This window comes from Pan troglodytes, chromosome 18, assembly GCF_028858775.2.
Source record: "Pan troglodytes isolate AG18354 chromosome 18, NHGRI_mPanTro3-v2.0_pri, whole genome shotgun sequence".
Classification (NCBI taxonomy): Eukaryota; Metazoa; Chordata; class Mammalia; order Primates; family Hominidae; genus Pan; species Pan troglodytes.
Genome location: NC_072416.2, coordinates 84,849,654 through 84,869,525, shown reverse-complemented (window position 1 = coordinate 84,869,525; position 19,872 = coordinate 84,849,654). Strand labels below are relative to the sequence as shown.

Sequence of the window (19,872 nt, the reverse complement as noted above, 5' to 3'; positions counted from 1 at the left end):
TGTCAGGGTGTTGGCGGGCCCCGTGGGTTAGGATCATCCCCTGAATATCCCCTGGTAACCTTTGCACCCTGCTCTGAGTCCTGGAGTTTCTGTCATCTCCTACAGTTAGATCTTTTTGTTGTGGAGATTACAAGCTGGCCAAGGAGTAAGACATTTTCGGCTGGGCACGGTGGCTTACGCCTGTAATCCCAGCACTTTGGGAGGCCAAGGCAGATGGATCACAAGGTCAGGAGATAGAGACCATCCAGGCTAACAAGGTAAAACCCCATCTCTACTAAAAATACAAAAGTTAGACGGTCGTGGTGGCAGGTGCCTGTAGTCCCAGCTACTGGGGAGGCTGAGGCAAGAGAATGGTGTGAACCGGGGAGGCAGAGCTTGCAGTGAGCCGAGATCGCGCCACTGCACTACAGCCTGGGCGACAGAGCAAGACTCCATCTCAAAAGAGAAACAAAACAAAACAAAACAAAAAACACATTTTCAGGGGCCTCCAAATAAAAAGATATTTGTTCATCAGCACTAAGCTATGGGACCATGACATCACACAGAACAAAGGCATCGGGGACACAGTTGAGATTAGGAACATGAATGGGAGAGGAGAGAGGTGGAGGGAGTGTAGGACCTCGTCATCGAGTTATCAAACCAGTACTTGGACAATCAGGGCACAGCTGGAAGAAGCAGCGTGTCAGCTATACCTAAACCTGGTCCAAACCCTCCTGATCTGCTTCCCATCAGGTAAAAAATGTTGACGCCACACAATCCATGCTCATTTATTATAAATTCTATACAGGCCCTCCATGTGCATCATCTACTTTGTAAAACAAAAATAGAAAAAATTAAAAGAATATGCTAAATACAAAAAAGCAATAATTAAGTATCATTTTATGTTATAAACAGTAAAAAAACTTTTGCTCTCATTTTTTTTCAGAGGCACTGTGATTACAGATCAATGTTGTTTTGAAAATCTTTCACACTTTTTAACACAGAGATGTAAGAATCTGGTTCTGAGTTTAGTTTATTTCAATATCCCTCTTGAGTGCTCCTCAGAAAGGGAAAAAATCTCTTACATTTTTAATACAGCACCTCCAAATGGAGGAAAACCTCACAGAACACATGCCATGGTGTCAGTGCCTTCATAAGACTTGGTCTCTTTTACTTTGAGATGAAAAAAAGATGTAAGTAGAAGTTCTGTTATTTACCTCCCTCTCCTGGAGGTCACTTCTGAGGTGGTCTGACCCACAAGCACCCACTTTGGAGACCATGCATTTTGAGTGAGAAGGTGGCCAGGCTAACCGGGAGGTGGGGTGGTGGGAAGACAGTGTCCAATGTGTCCAGGAAAGCCCATCAGAGAAGGAGGCTGTGGGGCCCACCGCCTCCCATGGCCCACCTGGATGCCCCCACAGCTGGAGGGGGCAGGTCCCCAACACCACCCTGCTTAACAGGAAGCAGGCTGGACATCCAGACAGTAATGACCCAGGAGCATCCCCAAATCAAAAAGAACAGGAGCTGGCAGACTCAGAGGAGGTTCTGCACACTCCTTGGGGGTCTCCAGCAGAAACGAGACCCCCTTGCTGACATTGCCCATGCCCTTTCACAGTTTCCTTCCACCCCACCCCTTCTCCCCTGCTTCCTGGATCACCAGTCCCACCCCAAATCAACTACTTGCATCCAAATTTTTGTCTCAAACTAAGACCAGGGGTAAGGAACTTCTGGAGCCAGATGAGGGCTTTGAAAGCTCAGAAGAAGGATTTGGAATCCTGCCCAAGGACCACAGCCACAGCAGCGCCGGCGCTTTCAGCCAGGAAGTGATGAGATGGGATTCAAGTTTCAAAAGCTTCTTTCCTTCAGGCAGTGGAGACTGGAGCGTAGAGATGGGAAAGGGGAGAGAAGGCAGCCCTGTAGTCAGGTGGCCTCAAACTACACTCACTAATTGAGTGGAGGCAAAAATGTAGCAACATGCTTTCTTCTTAGCTATCCCCAAAAGTTATCAGCTCTTCTCTCCTATCCTTCATAATAGAAACTTAAACAAGGGGTTTAAAAAGTGTCACTCCCAAAAACCTGATTAGTTTAATCATGAAAAACACCAGGCTGGGAGCGGTGGCTCATGCCTGTAATCCCAGCACTTTGGGAGGCTGAGACGGGCAGATCACTTGAGGTCAGGAGTTTGAGATCAGCCTGGCCAACACGGTGAAACCAGGTATCTGCTAAAAATACAAAAATTAGCCAGACGTGGTGACACGTGCCTGTAGTCCCAGCTACATGAGAGGTTGAGGCAGCAGAATTGCTTGAACCTGGGAGGCGAGGTTGCAGGGAGCCGAGATCGAGCCACAGCACTCCAGCCTTGATGACAGAGCAAGACTCCATCTCAAAAAAAAAAAAAGAAAAAAAAAAATCAGGCGATCAAATTGAGGGACGTTCTACAAAACACCTGACCAGTCCTCGTTAAAACTCTCAGGATCATCAAAGACAAGGAGAGTCAGAAAGTGTCACAGCCAAGAGGAGCCTGGGGACACACAATGACTAAATGCAAAGTGGGATTCTGGGACAGAAAAAGAACATCAAGTATGGACTTCAGTTAATAAAAATGTCTCATTCTGCATTAATTGTAACAAATGTTCCACCATACTAATGTAAGATGTTAATAATAGGGGGAACTGGGTGTGGGGTGTATTTCTCTGTACTACTGTCACAATTTCTCTGCAAATATAAAACTATTCTAAACTTGAAAGGTTTTTTTTTTTTAAGCATAATTATGTAGGGAAAATCTCCAGCTTTCCTAGCAAGAAAGGGTCCACAGAGATGAATGTTGAAGTGCTTGCTGTGTTTGATGCAGTTAGGATTAGGGGGATTCTGTTTCTTCTTCTCATTCGTGTTTTCAAATTGTCTAGAACAGAAAGAAAAAAAATCATGCGGCTGGGTGCGGTGGTGCACACCTGTAATCTCAGCACTTTGGGAGGCCAAGGTGGGTGGATCACCTGAGGTCAGCAGTTCGAGACCAGCCTGACAAACATGGTGAAACTCTGACTCTACTAAATACAAAAAATTAGCCAGGTGTGGTGGTGGATGTCTGTAATCCCAGCTATGTAGGAGGCTGAGGCAGGAGAATTGCTTGAACCAGGGAGGCGGAGGTTGCAGTGAGCCATTGCAGTCCAGCCTGGTCAACAGAGTGAAATTCTGTCTCAAAAATAAAATAAATAAATAAATATAAATCAATCAATCACGCTTTGATGTTGGAGAAAATAAAGATCAGTTTGTGCATTCTCTCAACTTTTATTTTACTATGCCATTTTTGTCTGGACGGCAGGTAACAACAGAGAAGGGACATGCGGGAACAGTCGGAGTCTCCAGCTCTGCAGACAGGGGTTGAAGCTGGGAGAGAGACACATCAATGCATGCCGGCTGTCTATACGGATGGGCTCAGCAGGAAAACTGGCTGTTCCATCACCTCCTATGTCAACCTCCGTGGCTCCGTCTCCTCAGCTGTCCTGAGTGGGCACTTCCCCAGCAAAGGCAGCAAGCTGAAGAAGGCTGGAATAAGATTGATGACGCTGGTTAGTAGCTTCAATGCATGGCGGACTTACTGCATACAGGGCCGGTGAGTAGACTTCAGTTCCCTTTGGAACAAGATTGAGTTTGGATGGATGGATGGGTAGATGCATGGATGGATGCATGGAGAGATGGCCCAATGAATTGCTAATGATTATAACAATGCTGCAAGGTGGATACAATTGCCATCATTTTACAAGAGTCCCAGAAACATCAAGAGCCTTGCCTGAGGTCATACGCAGGTATACGAATGGCTCCTCACCCTGTCTTGGGTCAAGGCGATGTTTTTTTACAATGCAGTAAGTGTTCCAACTGCTGACACACAAGATGTTTTAGGTCATACACCGACTTTTTAAGATAGTTGCATATTTAAAGTTAAGTTAAGATTTTAAGATACACATTAAGGGCATAAAACTCTTAATTTTGCAGTAGTATTTCTTGGCTTGAAGATAACTGCATTCTTATAAAAAGTGAGCGGATTTGAAGACAAGTACTAAGTAAATAACAATATGTAATTGCATATTTCAACAAAACTCTAGTAACTTGTGCTTACCCCTTACGCTTCAGCATTTATAATCCTTGGTGGGTTTGGGCACATATGATAGCAGGACAGATTTCCCACAGCAGAAGCACCAGAGACATGCCATGCAGAGCCCGTATAAGACAGCACTGTATCTTTTTTTTTTTTTTTTTTTTTGAGACGGAGTCTTGCTCTGTCACCCAGGCTGGAGTGCAGTGGCTTGATCTCGGCTCACTGCAAGCTCCGCCTCCCAGGTTCACGCCATTCTCCTGCCTCAGCCTCCCGAGTAGCTGGGACTACAGGTGCCCACCAACACGCCTGGCTAACTTTTTTGTATTTTTAGTAGAGACGGGGTTTCACCGTGTTAGCCAGGATGGTCTCGATCTCCTGACCTCGTGATCCATCTGCCTTGGCCTCCCAAAGTGCTGGGATTACAGGCGTGAGCCACTGTGCTCGGCCAGTACAGCACTATTTCGTCATGCAAACGCCAACTGTGAACAGAGTCCATTCGATGACCACCATGCTTCCTGCCTGGCCAGTTGTGTGGCTGGTCATGTCTTCAACAATGATGAGCAATAAAGAATACAGAGAGGGGCAGATCTGGGATCCGAGGAGCAGAAGTTATTGACGGGCCTTGTTTGGGTGTATGAGGTCCTCTCCCACAGTTAGTTCCACTCTCTTCTTTTCCTCTCAAGCATGGTGATGTTTGTTATCTTTCTTGTTTGTCTGTCGTCTTGCTGTGTTGAACTGTACGTTTGTTCATCTTGTAAAATGATTAAGGATCACGGTGATCATCCCTTTGTGCCAGGCAGGGTTGCAGGAAGAAACAGGTGATGCTCTCAAATAGGACCATCGAGAGAGTTTAATAAACAAGCTACTTACACAGGCTTGGCCGGGACTAAAGGAAACCGTAACAAGGGAGAAGCAGCCCAGGCTAGCAGCAGTGGGAGTGACTGTCACGGGGCACACAGAGTGAGCTGCACCTGCGGGAGAGGGCCAGCCAACGTGTCCCTTCAGTCAACGGATGCTGCCAGCCCAAGGGAGCACCATGGGGACGTAAATACAAGGGTAAATACTCCTCCTGCCTGCTGCTCCCCTGCCAAGGTCCAACTCTTTTCCCCACCTGAAACCCTCTTCCCCAGCCTGGACCGCTCCTCTTCAGCCTTTGAGTCTCACGTCAAGCAACACATCCCCAGCAGACGGGGCGTTGCAACCCTGTATGGATGAAGGCTGTTTTTCCTGAGGAACCACAGTGCTGGTGAAGGCAGAGGGCATGGCGGGCATTCTCCAAAGCTGATGGCGGAATTCAAAATCGCGGCTGGGAGCGGTGGCGCACGCCTGTAATCCCAGCACTTTGAGAGGCCAAGGAGGGTGGATCACAAGTTCAGGAGATCACGACCATCCTGCTAACACGGTGAAACCTCGTCTCTACTAAAAATACAAAAAAAATTAGCCAGGCTTGGTGGTGGGTGCCTGTAGTCCCAGCAACTTGGGAGGCTGAGGCAGGAGAATGGCGTGAACCCAGGAGACGGAGCCGACAGTGAGCCGAGATTGTGCCACTGCACTCCAGCCTGGGCGAGGGTGCGAGACTCCATCTCAAAAAAAAAAAAAAAAAAAAAAAAAATCACCCCCACCTTTCTCAAGACCAGCTTGGAAATACAGGTCCAAATGTAAGGAGAACAGACCCTTTCTAGAACAGCACCTGTAGGAATATGTCGCAAGTAAATATATTCAGACTAGACCGAAAAGTCCTGTATGCAAAGATGTTTATCAGACGCTGTCAATAATAGCAAAATTAAGTAAATTAAACAAATAGATGACAACCCAGATGTCCATTTGTCCCATCAGTAGACACTTGGTTTTGAAGTCAACCGTCCATCTGTACCATGAAATATTATGCCATTAGCTCTAACCAAGGAAAAAGGAGCATGACATAGACGGCCCCAAAAGCATTCTGTAGGACAACGTGATTTCATTTTTGTGGAAACTTCTGCCTCACGCTACAATCACTGTGCCGGCCGAGGAACACCCTCCCATCTCCTTCCATGCAGCCCTGGTCTAAACTGGAAAAATTCTGCCAACCAAGAGGAATCCTTATTTAGTAGTGTTGTCAACGTGGCTTTTCAATAGCACATTCATTCCCCACTCTCCACTTCAGCCAGGAAAGGGTGGGGGGAAGCGGGGAGAAGAAAAAGCAAAAGCCGAGTGTTTGTGTGAGCATTTTGGAGACTGAGCTCAACAAGGCAGGTGTGTTGTGTGGGTTCCTTCAAGACCACAGGAGCAAAAGAAGCAGTGAGAGCAGGGATTAAAAGGTGCCAAATATTTGAAGCTCCGTAAACCCCAGCTGCAGAAACCCAGAGGTCAAAGTGCTTAAGGATGCATAAAATGCGGATTTTTCCATAATTATTTAAATATGTGTTAATGAGTGCTCAGAACACAGTCAGAGTATGTCCATTAAAGGATTAAAAATAAAGGGAAGTGGAAAAGGAATAGCTCAAACAGGAGAAAAAGCACTCTTTTGGGGGTCAAAACTTCTCCCAAATTTCTCTTTGGCTCTAGTTCTACCACTCAGAGCAAGTCACCCAGTCTCAGCCGGGCTTCCCCTTCCCATCTGAAAATGAACGGTGGGTGGGATAGATTGTTCAATGCCCTCAGCACAAAACCCCTTGTTCATGAAAACAGCTCATCTTCTGTATTGAATTGAATGAGGAAATAAGAATTTTCCAAGGCAAGGGAGCTTGCAAGAGGACTATGAAGTGTCCTAAGCTTTCTCAGGTCTCTAAGCAGAGGAAGGGCGCTGTTTTGTAACCAGCTGACTGACTCCAAAATACAAATGAGCCACTGAGAAAACCCTGAAGAATCTGATGTCGGGGGAGATTTCAAATCCGACCTACTCCATTAACCCCTGTGGTCCTCTCATGCACCCCGCCTGGAAGCCCATCAAAGTGTCAGCTCAGCCTGGAGTCCCTGGTTAAGGAGCGAGGCATTTACACCATTTGCTAGGAGTGCAGGAAATACAGGAGTGACATTTCCATCAGTTTTCTTCCCCAAGCAAGAAAAGGGCGGCAGGGGCGAGAAAGAAAGAAAGCAACCGCGTCCAAGGCTTGGCTGCATCCCAATGCCTTTGACACCTAGGCTTTTATTGGAACTGCTACTTCCAAAATAAAGAAAGTAGTGACTTCAGGGTATATTTCGCCTCCGTTTTTGAGGATGTCTTGGGCCTTTCATCTCCTCTGAAGGCGTGTCACCTAATTATGCCCCTTTCATCCTTGTGTTGCTCAAGCAGAACATGCCAGTCTGCTCTACGGCCATTGATTATGACTGAGGGCTTTCCACGTTCCAGCTGCTGCCGAGAGCCTGGGTATTTGTGAATACCTGAATAAACTCCTTTAATCCAAAAACAAACTCCTCCTGAAAGAAACTGCCTGAAAAGGCCTTTCATAGAGTGTTTTCCAACTCACTGGTTCATGGTTTCTTTGGATTTCACTGTGCTTCCTGAACTAATGGTCTCTGAATGCATTCCCAACTGTGGCTTCCTGGTCTACCGAGGTCCCCAGCACGAGGTCCCTGGCATTAAAGGAGAAGAAGGAAAAAAGTAACACAGCAGATGCTTATAGGAGTTGCCAGGACTGGATGGGTTGAAACTGAAAGGAAATACATGTGGGTGAGAGTGTTATGTTGTTTCTACAATTTTTATAAGAAATGCTTCCCCAGGTAATGCTTTAAAAACAAAGTTATGATCACATAGGACACACATGTGGGGTGTAGCTTCTGCTAGATTGAAAGGAGAATGCTTGAATTAGCACTGGAAGACCTTAACTACAGAACCTGATGACTCTCTTCTAACTGACAGATTTGCTTTAAGATTCACAACTTGAATTGGAAAAAAAATTCTGTGTTATTGAGATTACAGTGGGAGCACTAAGAAAGCCCAGAATTGACTTGGGAGCTTCCCAATGGCCAGCCGATATGTTCAGATTGGAGCCCTGGACTTGGAGTTGCCAGATTCTAGGGTGAGAAATGGCATGTTCACGTCCTAGCCTTGTAAACCGTCCTCAGCTCATTACTTCCCTGCTTTGCCTCTGTATCCTGATCTCCAAAATGAAGGGGCTAGGTGAGACCAGGGGAACTTTTCTCCAACAAGTCGAATTCCTCTCACCTGAGCAAGTAGGGAAGGCGGGAGGGAGGCTACCAGAACCCCCACCATGAAGATCCTCACCCTGCCCTCTCTCTGCCTTCCAGGGATCCCTGGCATGGTCTAGTTTGGTTACTATTGCTACGTAACCAATTACCCCAGAAATCAGTGCTATCAAACGATTGCCCTTTTACTTTGTTTACGATTTGGTGGGCTGGGATTTAGAGAGGGATTGACTGGGCAATCATCACTTGGAGTCTCTCAAGAGAGTGCAGCCAGGTGTTGGCTTGGGCTGCAGGCAGCTGGAGGCTTGACAGGCTGCATGTGTGTCCAAGGTGTCTTGCTCACGTGGCTGGTGTTGATGCAGGGGCTGTCAGCCAATGCATCCACATGTGGCCTCTCCAGCATGGCAGTCTCAGGGTTGTCAGATTTCTTACTTGGTGGCTGGCTTCCTCCAGAGCAAGAGTTTCCAGAGAACCAGGTGGAAGACATGTGGCCCATGTGACCTAGTCGCAGGAGTCACACAGCCTTACTTTCACCACATTCTATCGATGGTCAAAGGGCCACCAAATTCAACCACAGGGAACACAGGTCTCCCTCTCAGTAACAGGTGAGGCAAGACCATGTTGTGGAAGAGCCTACAGGCATCAGGTATGATCGCAGACATCTTTGCAAATCATAGTCCACCTCAGGTTCCAAGAAACACAGTTGGAAAACAACGAGGTTAGACGGTCTCTAACGTCTCTTTCTGTTAGAAAAGCAAAAAACTCTAAAAGGGCAACATTTACTTGTCCAGACTCTTTCTTTTTTAAAGAGCTTTACTCCTTTGGGAGGCCGAGGTGGGCGGATCACGAGGTCAGGAGATTGAGACCATCCTGGCTAACACAGTGAAACCCCGTCTCTACTAAAAATACAAAAAATTAGCCTGGCGCAGTGGCAGGCGCCTGCAGTCCCAGCTACTCGGGAGGCTGAGGCAGGAGAATGGCATGAATCCAGGAGGTGGAGCTTGCAGTGAGTCGAGATCACGTCACTGCACTCCAGCCTGGGCAACAGAGCGAGACTCCATCTTAAAATAAATAAATAAATAAATAAATAAATAAATAAATAAATAGCTTTACTGGAGTGTGCAGGCCTCCCTTGTTTTATTATGCATTTAAGTGCTTTACTGTCTGTGTTTCTTACAAACTGAGGGTTTGTGGAGACCTTGCATGGAGCAAGTCTATCAGCACCATTTTCCCAACAGTATGTGCTTATGTCATGGCTCTGTCACATTTGAGTAATTCTCACAGTGTTTCAAACTGTTTCATTATGATTACTTCTGTTATGGTGATCTGCGATCGGTGAGCTTCGTTACTATTGTAATTGTTTTGGGGCACCATGAACCATGCCCCTATAAGACAGTGAACTTAAATCAATAAACGGCGTGTGTGTTCTGTTTCACCGGCTCTTCCCCCATCTCTCTCCCTGTCCTCGGGCCTCTCTATTCACTGCAACATAATAATATTGAAATTAGGTCAAGGAATCATCCTACAGTGGCCTGTAAGTGTTTGAGTGAAAGGAAGAGTCACAGGTCTCACTTTACACCGAGAGCTGAAACGATTAAGCTTAGGGAGGAAGCCATGTCAGAAGCCAAGGTAGGCTGAAACTAGGCCTCTTGCACCAAACAGTTGGCCAAGTTGTGCATGCAAAGTAAAAGCTTTTGAAGGAAATTAAAAGTGCTACTCCAGTGAACACATGAATGATAAGAAAGTGAAATAGCCTTACTGCTGATATGGTGAAAGGTTTAGGGTCTGAATAAAGGATCAAACTAACTACAACATTGCCTTGAGCCAAAGCCTAATCCGGAGCAAGGCCCTAACTCTCTTCAATTCTATGAAGGCTGGTGACGTTCAGTGTTTTTTCATGTGCTTATTTACCATCGGTGTAATCTCTTCAGTGAAATGTTTCGTCATGTCTTTTGCCTAATTGGATCATTTGGTTTAACTGAGTCTTGACAGTTCTTTATATATTCTGGATACTAGTCCTTTTTCAGATATGTTGTTTGCAAATATTTTCTCTCACTCTGTGGATCTTCTTTTTATCCTTAGAAAAGTATCTTTCAAGAGCAAAAGTTTTTAATTCTGATGCAGTTGAATTTATCAATCTTTTTCTTTTGTGGATTGTGCTACTGGTGTTAAGTCTTAAGACCTTTTTGCCTAGGCCTATATTCCTAAGACATTTTTCCTGAAAGTTTCATAGTTTTATATTTTACATTTAAATTCATTATACATTTTGAATTGATTTTTGTATAAGGTGTGAACCTTACATAGATGTTCATTTTATTGCCTATGTGCTATTCTCTAGCACTGTTTGTTGAAAAGGGTCTTTTTTTCTTCATTGAATTGCATCTTTGTTAAAAATCAGTTGGGCATATTGGTGTGGTTCTATTTCTGAGTCTCTATTCTGTTCCATTGACATATGTCTATCCTTCCACCATTATCACTGCCTTCTTGATTACTGTAGCTATGTAGTCACCCTTGACATAGGGGAGACTGATTCTTCTCACTTTATTCTTCTTTTTTTCAAAATTATTTGAACGTACCTAGTTTCTTTCCATTTTCAAATAAATTTTAGAATAACCCTGTCCATCTGTTAAAAAATTCTGCCGTTTTTTTGATATTAATTGCATTAAACTTGTATATCAATTTGAAGAGAATTGACCTCTTTACTATGTTGAGTCTTTCAATCCCTGAATGCAGTATATCACTCCATTTATTAAGACCTTCTTTGATTTCCTTCATCAACATTGTATATTTTTCAGCATACAAGGTATGTGTTTTGTTACATTTACTACATAGTTTGAGCAATTATAAGTGGAATTGTATTTTTAATTTTGGTGTTTATTATTCTGGCTAGAACCTATAGCACTACACTGAATAAGAGTAGGGAGAGTGGACATTCTTGCTGTGTTCTCAATCTTAGGGGGAAAACATTTAGACTTCCACAACTAAGTATAATGTTATCTGTAGCTTTTTGTAGATGCATTTTGTCAAGTCAGGAAGTTTCTCCCCTATTTCTATTTTTCTGAGCTTTTTTTAAAATCACAAACGGATGTTGAATTTTATCAATGCTGTTTTTGCATTGATTAATGTGAATATGTGATTTTTCTTCTTTAACTTGTCAGTAGGGTGGATTATGTTCAATACTCATAATTTTTGAGTATTGAAACATGCCTGCATCCTTGGAATTAATCCTACTTGGTTATGGTGTATAATTCTTCTTATATATTACTGAATTCTGTTTGCCGATATATAGTCAAGAATGTTTGCCTCTACATTCACGGGGAATATTAGACTAAAATTTTATTGCCTTTGTCTGGTTTCGGTATTAGTGTAATACTAGCTTCACAGAATGAACTGCAAAGTATCCCCATCTCATGTATTTCTCAGAAGAGACTGTATAAAATTGGTGTTAATTCTTGTTTAAACATTTGGTAGAATTCTCCAGTAAAGCCATATGAACAAGATTTCTTTTGTGGTAATTTAAAAATTATTAATTTAATTTTTAAAGTACTTATAGGACTATTGAAATTATCTATTTCATACTGGGTGAGTTGTGACTGTGTTTTTCAAAATGAGGGGGATGTCCTTCTATTCCTTGTTTTCTCAGAGTTTTTTTAATTAGGAATGAATGTTGGGTTTTGTCAGATGCTTTTCCTGCCACTATTAGATTATCATGATTTTCTTTTTTCTCTCTTTTCTTTTCTTTCTTTCTTTCTTTTTTCTTTCATGGAGTGTCACTCTGTCGCCCAGGCTGGAGTGCAGTGGCACAATCTCGGTTCACTGCAACCTCTGCCTCCCTAGTTCAAGTGATTCTTCTGCTCAGCCTCCCAAGTAGCTGGGATTACAGGCATATGCCACCACGCCCAGCTAATTTTTGTATTTTTAGTAGAGACACGGTTTCACCATGTTGGCCAGGCTGGTCTCAAACTCCTGAACTCAAGTGATCCACCTGCCTCGGCCTCCCAAAGTGCTGGGATTCAGGCATGAGCCACCACCCCCAGCCATGATTTTCTTGTTTAGTTTGTCACGATGATGAATTACATTGATTGATTTTCAAATCATCTAATCTTGCATTCTTGGGACTCACTTACACGTGATGTATTATCCTTTGTTGGGTTTGATTTCCTAAAATTTTATTTAGAATTGTTGCTTCTGTGTTCATGAGGAATATTGCCCTGTGGTTTTCTTGTCTTGTAATTGCTTTGTCTGACGTTGGTATTAGGATAATGCTGACCTCATTAAATGAATGAGAAAGTGCTCTCCCCTTTTCGGTTTTCTGGAAAAGTTTATGTAAACTTGGAATCGTTAGTCTCCTTAAAGCCTTGGTAGAATTCATCAGTGAAGCCATATGGACCTGGAGTGTTCTTGGTGAGAAGGTTTCTAACTACAAATATAGTTACTTTCATAGATAGGACTGTTCAGGTTATCCATTTTTTCATGAGTTAACTTAGTAGTTTGTGCCTTTCAAGCAATTTGTCCACTTTCCCCAAGTTGTCTGTAAGATCTGCAGTGATGTCAACAATCTCATCCCTGGCCAGCCTTGGTGGCTCATGCCTGTAATCCCAGCACTTAGGGAGGCCGAGGCGGGCGGATCACAAGGTCAGGAGATCAAGACCATCCTGGCCAACATGGTGAAACCCTGTCTCTACTAAAAATACAAAAAATTAGCTGGGCATGGTGGCATGCACGTTTAGTCCCAGCTACTTAGGAGGCTGAGGTCAGAGAATCGCTTGAACCTGGGAGGCGGAGGTTGCAGTGAGTCGAGATCGCGCCACTGCATTCCACCCTGGCGACAGAGCGAGACTCCGTTAAAAAAAAAAAGAAAAGAAAAAAAAAAACTCTTCCCTAATAACTGGTAATTTGTGCCTTTTCTCCCCTTTCCTGATCAACCTGGTTAGATGTTTATCCATTGTATTGATCTTCTCAAAGAAGCAACTTTTGGGTTCATTGTTTTTTTGTTTGTTTGTTTTTGTTTTGTTTTTTGAGAGGGAGTCTCACTCTGTTGCCTAGGCTGGAGTGCAATGGTGCGACCTTAGCTCACTGCAATCTCTGCTTCCCCGGTTCAAGCGATTCTCCTTCCCCAGCCTCCCAAGTAGCTGGAATTACAGGTGCCTGCCACCACACCTGGCTATTTTGTTTGTTTGTTTGTTTTTGTATTTTTAGTAGAGACAGGCTTTCACCACGTTGGCCAGGCTGGTCTCAAACTCCTGACCTCAAGCGATCTGCCTGCCTCAGCCTCCCAAAGTGCTGGGATTACAGGAGTGAGCCACTACACCTGGCCCATTGGTTTTGTCTAGTGTGTTCTTGGTCAGAATCTCCCTGGAAACAAAGGACACTCGCTCTTCCTCCTTTCCTCTTGTCTAAGGAATTCTCTAAGAGAACTAGCTCACTTGAACCTTGTCCAAGGCTAACCTTCAAAATAAATCCACCTACCAACTCTTGTTTTTCTCAAAACTCTCAGCCAAGTACCACAGTTTCATGTCACAAATAATTTTTTCGAAGGTGCAGCATTCTGATCACATTCTGCAGAGAAAACCGATGTGTAGCTTTTGAAATATTCTGCCCCTTACAGAAAAGCTTCAGTGACAGAGATGTGATAATATGGGATGTCCATTTAGTGACAGGGATATTCTTGATCCGGCTCTGGTTTTTGCTAACATGTGACCTGGAGCAAGTGACTAACAATCTCTAAGCCTCCGTTTTATTCTCTCCAAAATGGGAATAATAATGGGGTTGTTGAAGGACCCACTTTGATGATGAATGCAAAAGCTCAGTGCAGAATCTGGATGTGGTAAGCATTCCATTAGCAGTGGCTATTAAAATATGATAGCAAGGGTTATGGTCTGGGATTCCACTCCCTTTACTACTGGAAAGGAAGGATTTATGGTCTTCCTTTTCTTCTGTTGATGTTGGAGCCAACATTTATTGGTTGTAAATGTTAAAAATATAAACCTGTGGTGGAAATCCACGGACTGTGCATTTCATTCCATTATGGACTAGTCTATGGTCACACCTGGTCAAGCACCAAAGTTTATATTTCCAACACCCAAAATACACTTTAGTTATAACAAATATTTCTTCGGGAAGTTTCACAACTCTGCAGCCATGTCTCAGGAAGAATATGGATCGTGGGAATTTGCCCAAACTGGCCTTCCTGGGTGTGCAGTTGTATTCTCATAGCTGGGGAGGACCGGCCCAGGGGGCGGGGGTCCAGCAGGCCCAGTTGTGGTGAGGAGGCCTCTGAGGCCATGCCAGCTGGCCCGCTCCACGAAAGAGCATCTCACTGCCTCTCAGGGAAGCAGGTGGACGTGAAGCCCTGCTGGAGACGGGGAGAGTGGGGGGTGTGAGAAGCTGCAGGAAGGGGAGGGCTGATGAGCGTCGTATGGGGTGGGGCCGAGCTGGGGAGAATGTAAAACCCATAGCACCTTCTGTGGCCTTCCTGCCATGGAGAGGGGCAGCCCCACCCCCACCCCACTGTACAGGGCGAGGCTCTACAGCTGCACCCTGAGTGGGGCATGACAGACATGCTGCTGTGTGACCTCCCAGGTGGGCTAGGAGAGGCCAGGCCACCTCTGCCCAAGTTTCTTGGGACACTCACTCTGGGAGCCTCCCACTGCCACAATAGACATCCAATCACCCTATGGCATATATATATATATATATATATATATATATATATATATATACACACACACATACATACATACACATACACACACACACACAAATATATATATACACACACACATATCTATACACATATATATACACACATGTATACACACATATATGTACATATATATATAGAGAGAGAAACAGAGAGAGAGAAACAGAGACACAGAGAGAGAAACAGAAATAGAGAGAGAGACAAAAAGAGATCGAGAGAGGGACGAGAAAGATGGATGGAGAGAGAAAAAATGATGGAAAGAGAGAAAGAGAAATGGAGAGAGACACACAGAGAGATGTAGAGAGAGAGACAAACACACAGAGAGAAAGAGGCAGACAGAGATGGAGAGAGAGACAAAGAGAGATAGAGAGAGGGACAAGAGAGAAATGGAGGAAGAAACAGAAAGATGGAGAGAGAAACAAAGAGAGAGATGTGGAGGGAGAGACAGAAACACACAGAGAGAGAAAGAGGCAGGGAGAGATGAAGAGAGAGACAGAGAGATGGAGAGAGGGACAAGAGAGAAATGGAGGGAGAGACAGAAAGATGAAGAGAGAGGCAAAGAGAGATGTGGAGGGAGGAAGAGACAGGTAGGGAGAGGGAGATGGAGAGGTGGAGAGAGGGAGGAAGAGGGAGAGGTGGAGACAGGTGGGGAGAGGGAGATGGAGAGAGAACCTCCAGCAGCTGCAACACCGGCCATTTTGGGTCTTCCCAGCTGGGCTCCAGCCTTGTGAGGGAGGAACCCGAGAGATGCCCCAGACTGGCACGTCTCACTGCCCTGGCCTGAGGACCCTGAGAGAGAAGTGCTGGCTGAGTCCAGTCAACCCCAAGACTTATAAACAAAATCAAAGAAGGCTGTGGATTTTCTTACCGCGTGGGGGACAGAGGGAGCCAGTTGTCACCCAGTGAGAGGGAGCTGGAACGTCAGCCATGGCCTGGCCGGAGCTGCTTAATCTCTCTGGGTATCTGGGTCTCCATCAGTCAAATCGGAGTCACGGTGCAGATTTCTGAGAGCTGCTGTGAGAATCCAGTCAAATAGCAAGCGCAGGGTCCACTGGGGTGCCCGCCTCCACGTGGGCACAGTGCACGGCCCCACCCGACAGTCTTCCTCCACAGCCTCCCAGCACACTCCACCTTTCCACAGACTTGGTTTCACTTCATTTTGCTTATCACTGCATGGAACGGTCTTCCTTCCTCCCTCCCTCCCTCCTTCCTGTCTCCCTCCCTCCTTCCCTCTTTCCTCCCTCCCTCTCTCCTTCCTTCCTTCCTCCCTTCCCTCCCTCCCTTCCTTTCCTCCTTTCTTCCCTCCCTCCCTCCCTTCCTTCCCTCCTTTCTTCTCTCCCTCCCTTGTTTCCCTCCTTCCTTCTTTTTTCCTTCCCTCCTTCCTTCTTTTCCTTCTCCCCTCCTTCCTTCTTTTCTTCCTTCCCTCCTCCTCCCTCTCTTTGCTTCATTCATTGATTGTTCCCTCTCTCTCACCCTCCCACATAACTCACTCAAGGAAAGGAACTTGGTTGTGTTCACTGTCCTCTGCCCCGCAGTGGGGCCTGGCACCCCACGGATGTGCTACACGTTTTTGTCGAATAGTTGAGCCATGGCTCTCCTGGGATGAGCATGGGTAGGAGGAAGGGACATACACGTGCCCAGGACCTGCTGGAGACTTGGGCAATGCAGGCTCTCCCTTTGGGAAGGCCCCTGCATGTGGTGGAAGGCAGGGATGTTTGGAAGGCACTGACCTGGCTCCCGGCTGCCAGGGCCAGCCTGGTGCTGGAACCCCTCATACCTGAAGAGGCACACGAGAACCAAAGGCGGAGAGGCCCGCAGCCTTCAGGGCGGCTGGATGGGTGTTCCGGGTGCGTGGCACAGCCCAGCAGAGTCTTACTTTCTCATGGTTCTGGAGGCTAAAAGTCCACATTCAAGTGTTGCTGGGTTTGGTCCTTTCCAGGTGCTCCTGTGGTCATATGTTCTGCGCCTCTGTCCCGCTGCTGGGGGCTCCAGCCAACCTTGGTGCTCTTTGGCTGGTAGCTGTGTCACTCCATCCTCTGCCTCTGTCTCCACACGGCCTGCTCTGTCCCGTGTCTGCGTCATCTTCTCTGACTGTCATAAGGATACTTGGCACTGAACTTAGGGCCCACTGTCAATCCAGGATGAACTCACTTAACTTCATGACATCTGCAAAGGCCCTTTTTCCAAATAGGGTTACATTCGTGGGTACCGGGGGTTCAGATGTGAGCAAATCTTTCTGGGGGGAAACATTTAACCCACGACAGTCACCCTTCCCTGAAGGCAATGGGAAAAAAGAAGCCCAGCAGAGGCAGCTAGAATCCCAGCTCACTTGCTTCCTGGCTGGGTGACCTGAAGCTCTGAGTCTTAGTTTCTTCATCTGGAAAATGGATCATGCCACACTGTGGATGTGTGAATTAACGGAGATGGCATATAGAAAGCCAGCAGTGTTGAACTTGGCCACGTAGTAAGGCCTCGATAACCGGCAATGCAGAATTACGTTTCCCTACCAATTAGTGGCCGATCACAGTCTACCCAACCAGCAGACAGAAACGCGTGAGGACTTGGAGGGCAACGGAAATGTGCTAAAGGGGCAATGAGGGTCCTTTCTGAATACGCACCCCCCAGTTGGAGGACTGGGTGGATCAGAGGAGAGTCCAGGGGACTTCCAGGCTGGAGTAGGCCTGCGGTTAACCCCTCGTGCCCCATCGGGCAGGAGGCGGGCCCTTCTCCCATCTCTCCCTCCCTCTCTCCTGTTTATCGGGACTGTGGGTGCCAGCCCAGACGACATCATCCGCTGAGTTCCCAGCGTGTCAGCCAAGGGTGAGCCTCCCACGCGCCCTCGGAAGATAGAATTTTGGAGCACACGCAGTGGCATTCTTGGATAACGATGGCTGCCTTCTACGAGCTGAACCCCCTCCGCAGACGTCTCCCTGCCAGCCCCTCGCCGGTCTTCCCGCCCTCTGCCCAGCTCCTGGGCCCCACAACAGGCCGGCACGAACGAGGTTTGGGAGCTCTGTGGTGGATTGAACCAAGCGACCCGGCCTTTCCCAGTCTGCACCCAGCACCCGGCGCCAGCACCGACCAGGGAAGGGGCCTTCGAGCAAGCCCGGGTTGGCGGTTTGGGGTTTGGAACATCCGTTTTCAGATAAAATCAGAAGTTTTTTTAATAAAAAAAAAAGGAGAGAGAGAGAGACAATTTCAGAGACAGCCTGAAAAACAAAACAACCCTTTAGCTCTTTCTCTGAAATGACATCAGCGGCCACCACAAAGCCGAATCGGCCTCACTGCATTCAGGCCATCGGGATGTATCATTTCCCCTCCAAAATACCCACTGCGGCATCGTCCCCAGCCCCGCCGGCTCGGAGCCTGCTCCCTCAGTGGGAGCTGTGCGCTTTCCCACCCAGGCTGCAGAGGGGCTTGTAATTGGAAAAGTGCAAGTTGCAGATGAACTGGGAGCCGAGGCCAGGAAATGGGTTTATGGTGGCCAGCTTTGTCCTCCTTTTGCACTCGGTCTCTAAAGCACTGTCCACATGCGCATTTGGGTCCTGGGAGTCCGGAACGACCTTGCCCGGAACGAGCTGTCCCCTTGTCCCTCTCAGTGGATGTGTCCCTCCCACCCCAGGCCCCCACTCTGAGCCCCTCCTGTCCCCTCTCCCTCCAGACGCGTCTAGACTCCCCAACCCCCACCAACTAGCCGCCTCTGGAGCATTTAAGCTACATGGAAACTGGAGAACGTTTTAGAAATGGATGTTTGTTTCACTGAAGCAGCAATGCAATTGCATTCGAATTTGTTTAGCATCACAGAAAAACAGACATATCAAAAACGACCAGAAAGAAATAGTAATACAATGGCATATTACGAATAATCTGGTTGTCTGTGGCTAATGAGTTGTTTTCTCTTCATTCCTTCTTCTGTAAATTTTCTAAATTTTACTTTTGTAATACAAAAACGTTATTTATTAAAAACCACCAACTGAATCTTGTCTCGGGGCCAAAATGAGCTACTTAAGAGAGTGGAAAGTCAGCCTTTATAGAGAGCCAACAGCCTCCAGGGACTTATTTCTTTGAAGAGTCACTTTTTAAATCTCAGAAATAATCTGCATAGTTGAAACTTCTGCTCCTCTGGGATTGTTATTCCTTCATTAGTTAAAGTGATTTACTGAGTCACAGGAAATTTCACTGCTGGACCAAAAAGTGATTCAATTTCCCAAGCATTTACTGAGTGTTTTCCCCAAGCCTGGCCCCGGACTGATAAAGCTGCCCTGTTCCTGCCCTGGTGGGGACACTCAGTCTAGTAGATGCCCTGAGAGTCAGTTCTCTCAGTCATTCAACAAACGTAAATTGAGCTCCTACTCTGTGGCAGGCACTATTTTGGGGTGCTGGGAATACAGCAGTCTACAATAGAGACAAAACTCCTCATCTTCCTGCAGCTTACATCTATAGCAAATGTGCAGAAAGAGTGTCTTAGTCTGTTTGCTGTTGCTATAAAGGCATATCTGAGGCTGGGTAACTTATAAAGAAAAAAAGGTTTATTTGGCTCACAATTCTGGTGGCTGGAAAGTTCAAGATTGGGCATCTGCTTCTGGTGAGGACCTCAGGCTGCTTCCAGTCATAGCAGAAGGTGAAGGGGAGCTGTGTGTGCAGCAACCTCATGGGAGAGATGAGGCGAGTGAATGGGGGAAAGGTGACAGGCCTTTTAAACAACCAGCTCTCATGGGAACAAATAGAGTGAGAACTCACTCACCCTTGAGGGAGGCCATTCATCTGTCCATGAGGGCTCCACCCCATAACCCAAACACCTCCTATTGGGCCCCACGCCTAACACTGGGAATCAAATTTCAACCTGAGTTTGGGAGAAGACACACCCCAACCATAGCAAAGAGGAATGCACAAAACGCTCAGAAAACTCAGGGGAAGTGGCCATGATGGGAGGGAGGGTGCTACAGGCTGAACTGCACCCCTGAGA

General features: G+C 46.2%; 1 long non-coding RNA gene across 1 annotated transcript; it reads right to left on the bottom strand.

The window, feature by feature from the left end:
* Window positions 1-988: 988 nt before the first annotated feature.
* On the bottom strand, window positions 989-16,095 carry LOC129137362 (uncharacterized). The gene is made up of 2 exons (XR_008539849.1): window positions 15,775-16,095; window positions 989-3,525 (listed from the first exon to the last, which is right to left on the bottom strand). It is a non-coding gene; the product is annotated as an uncharacterized LOC129137362 (long non-coding RNA).
* Window positions 16,096-19,872: the final 3,777 nt, after the last annotated feature.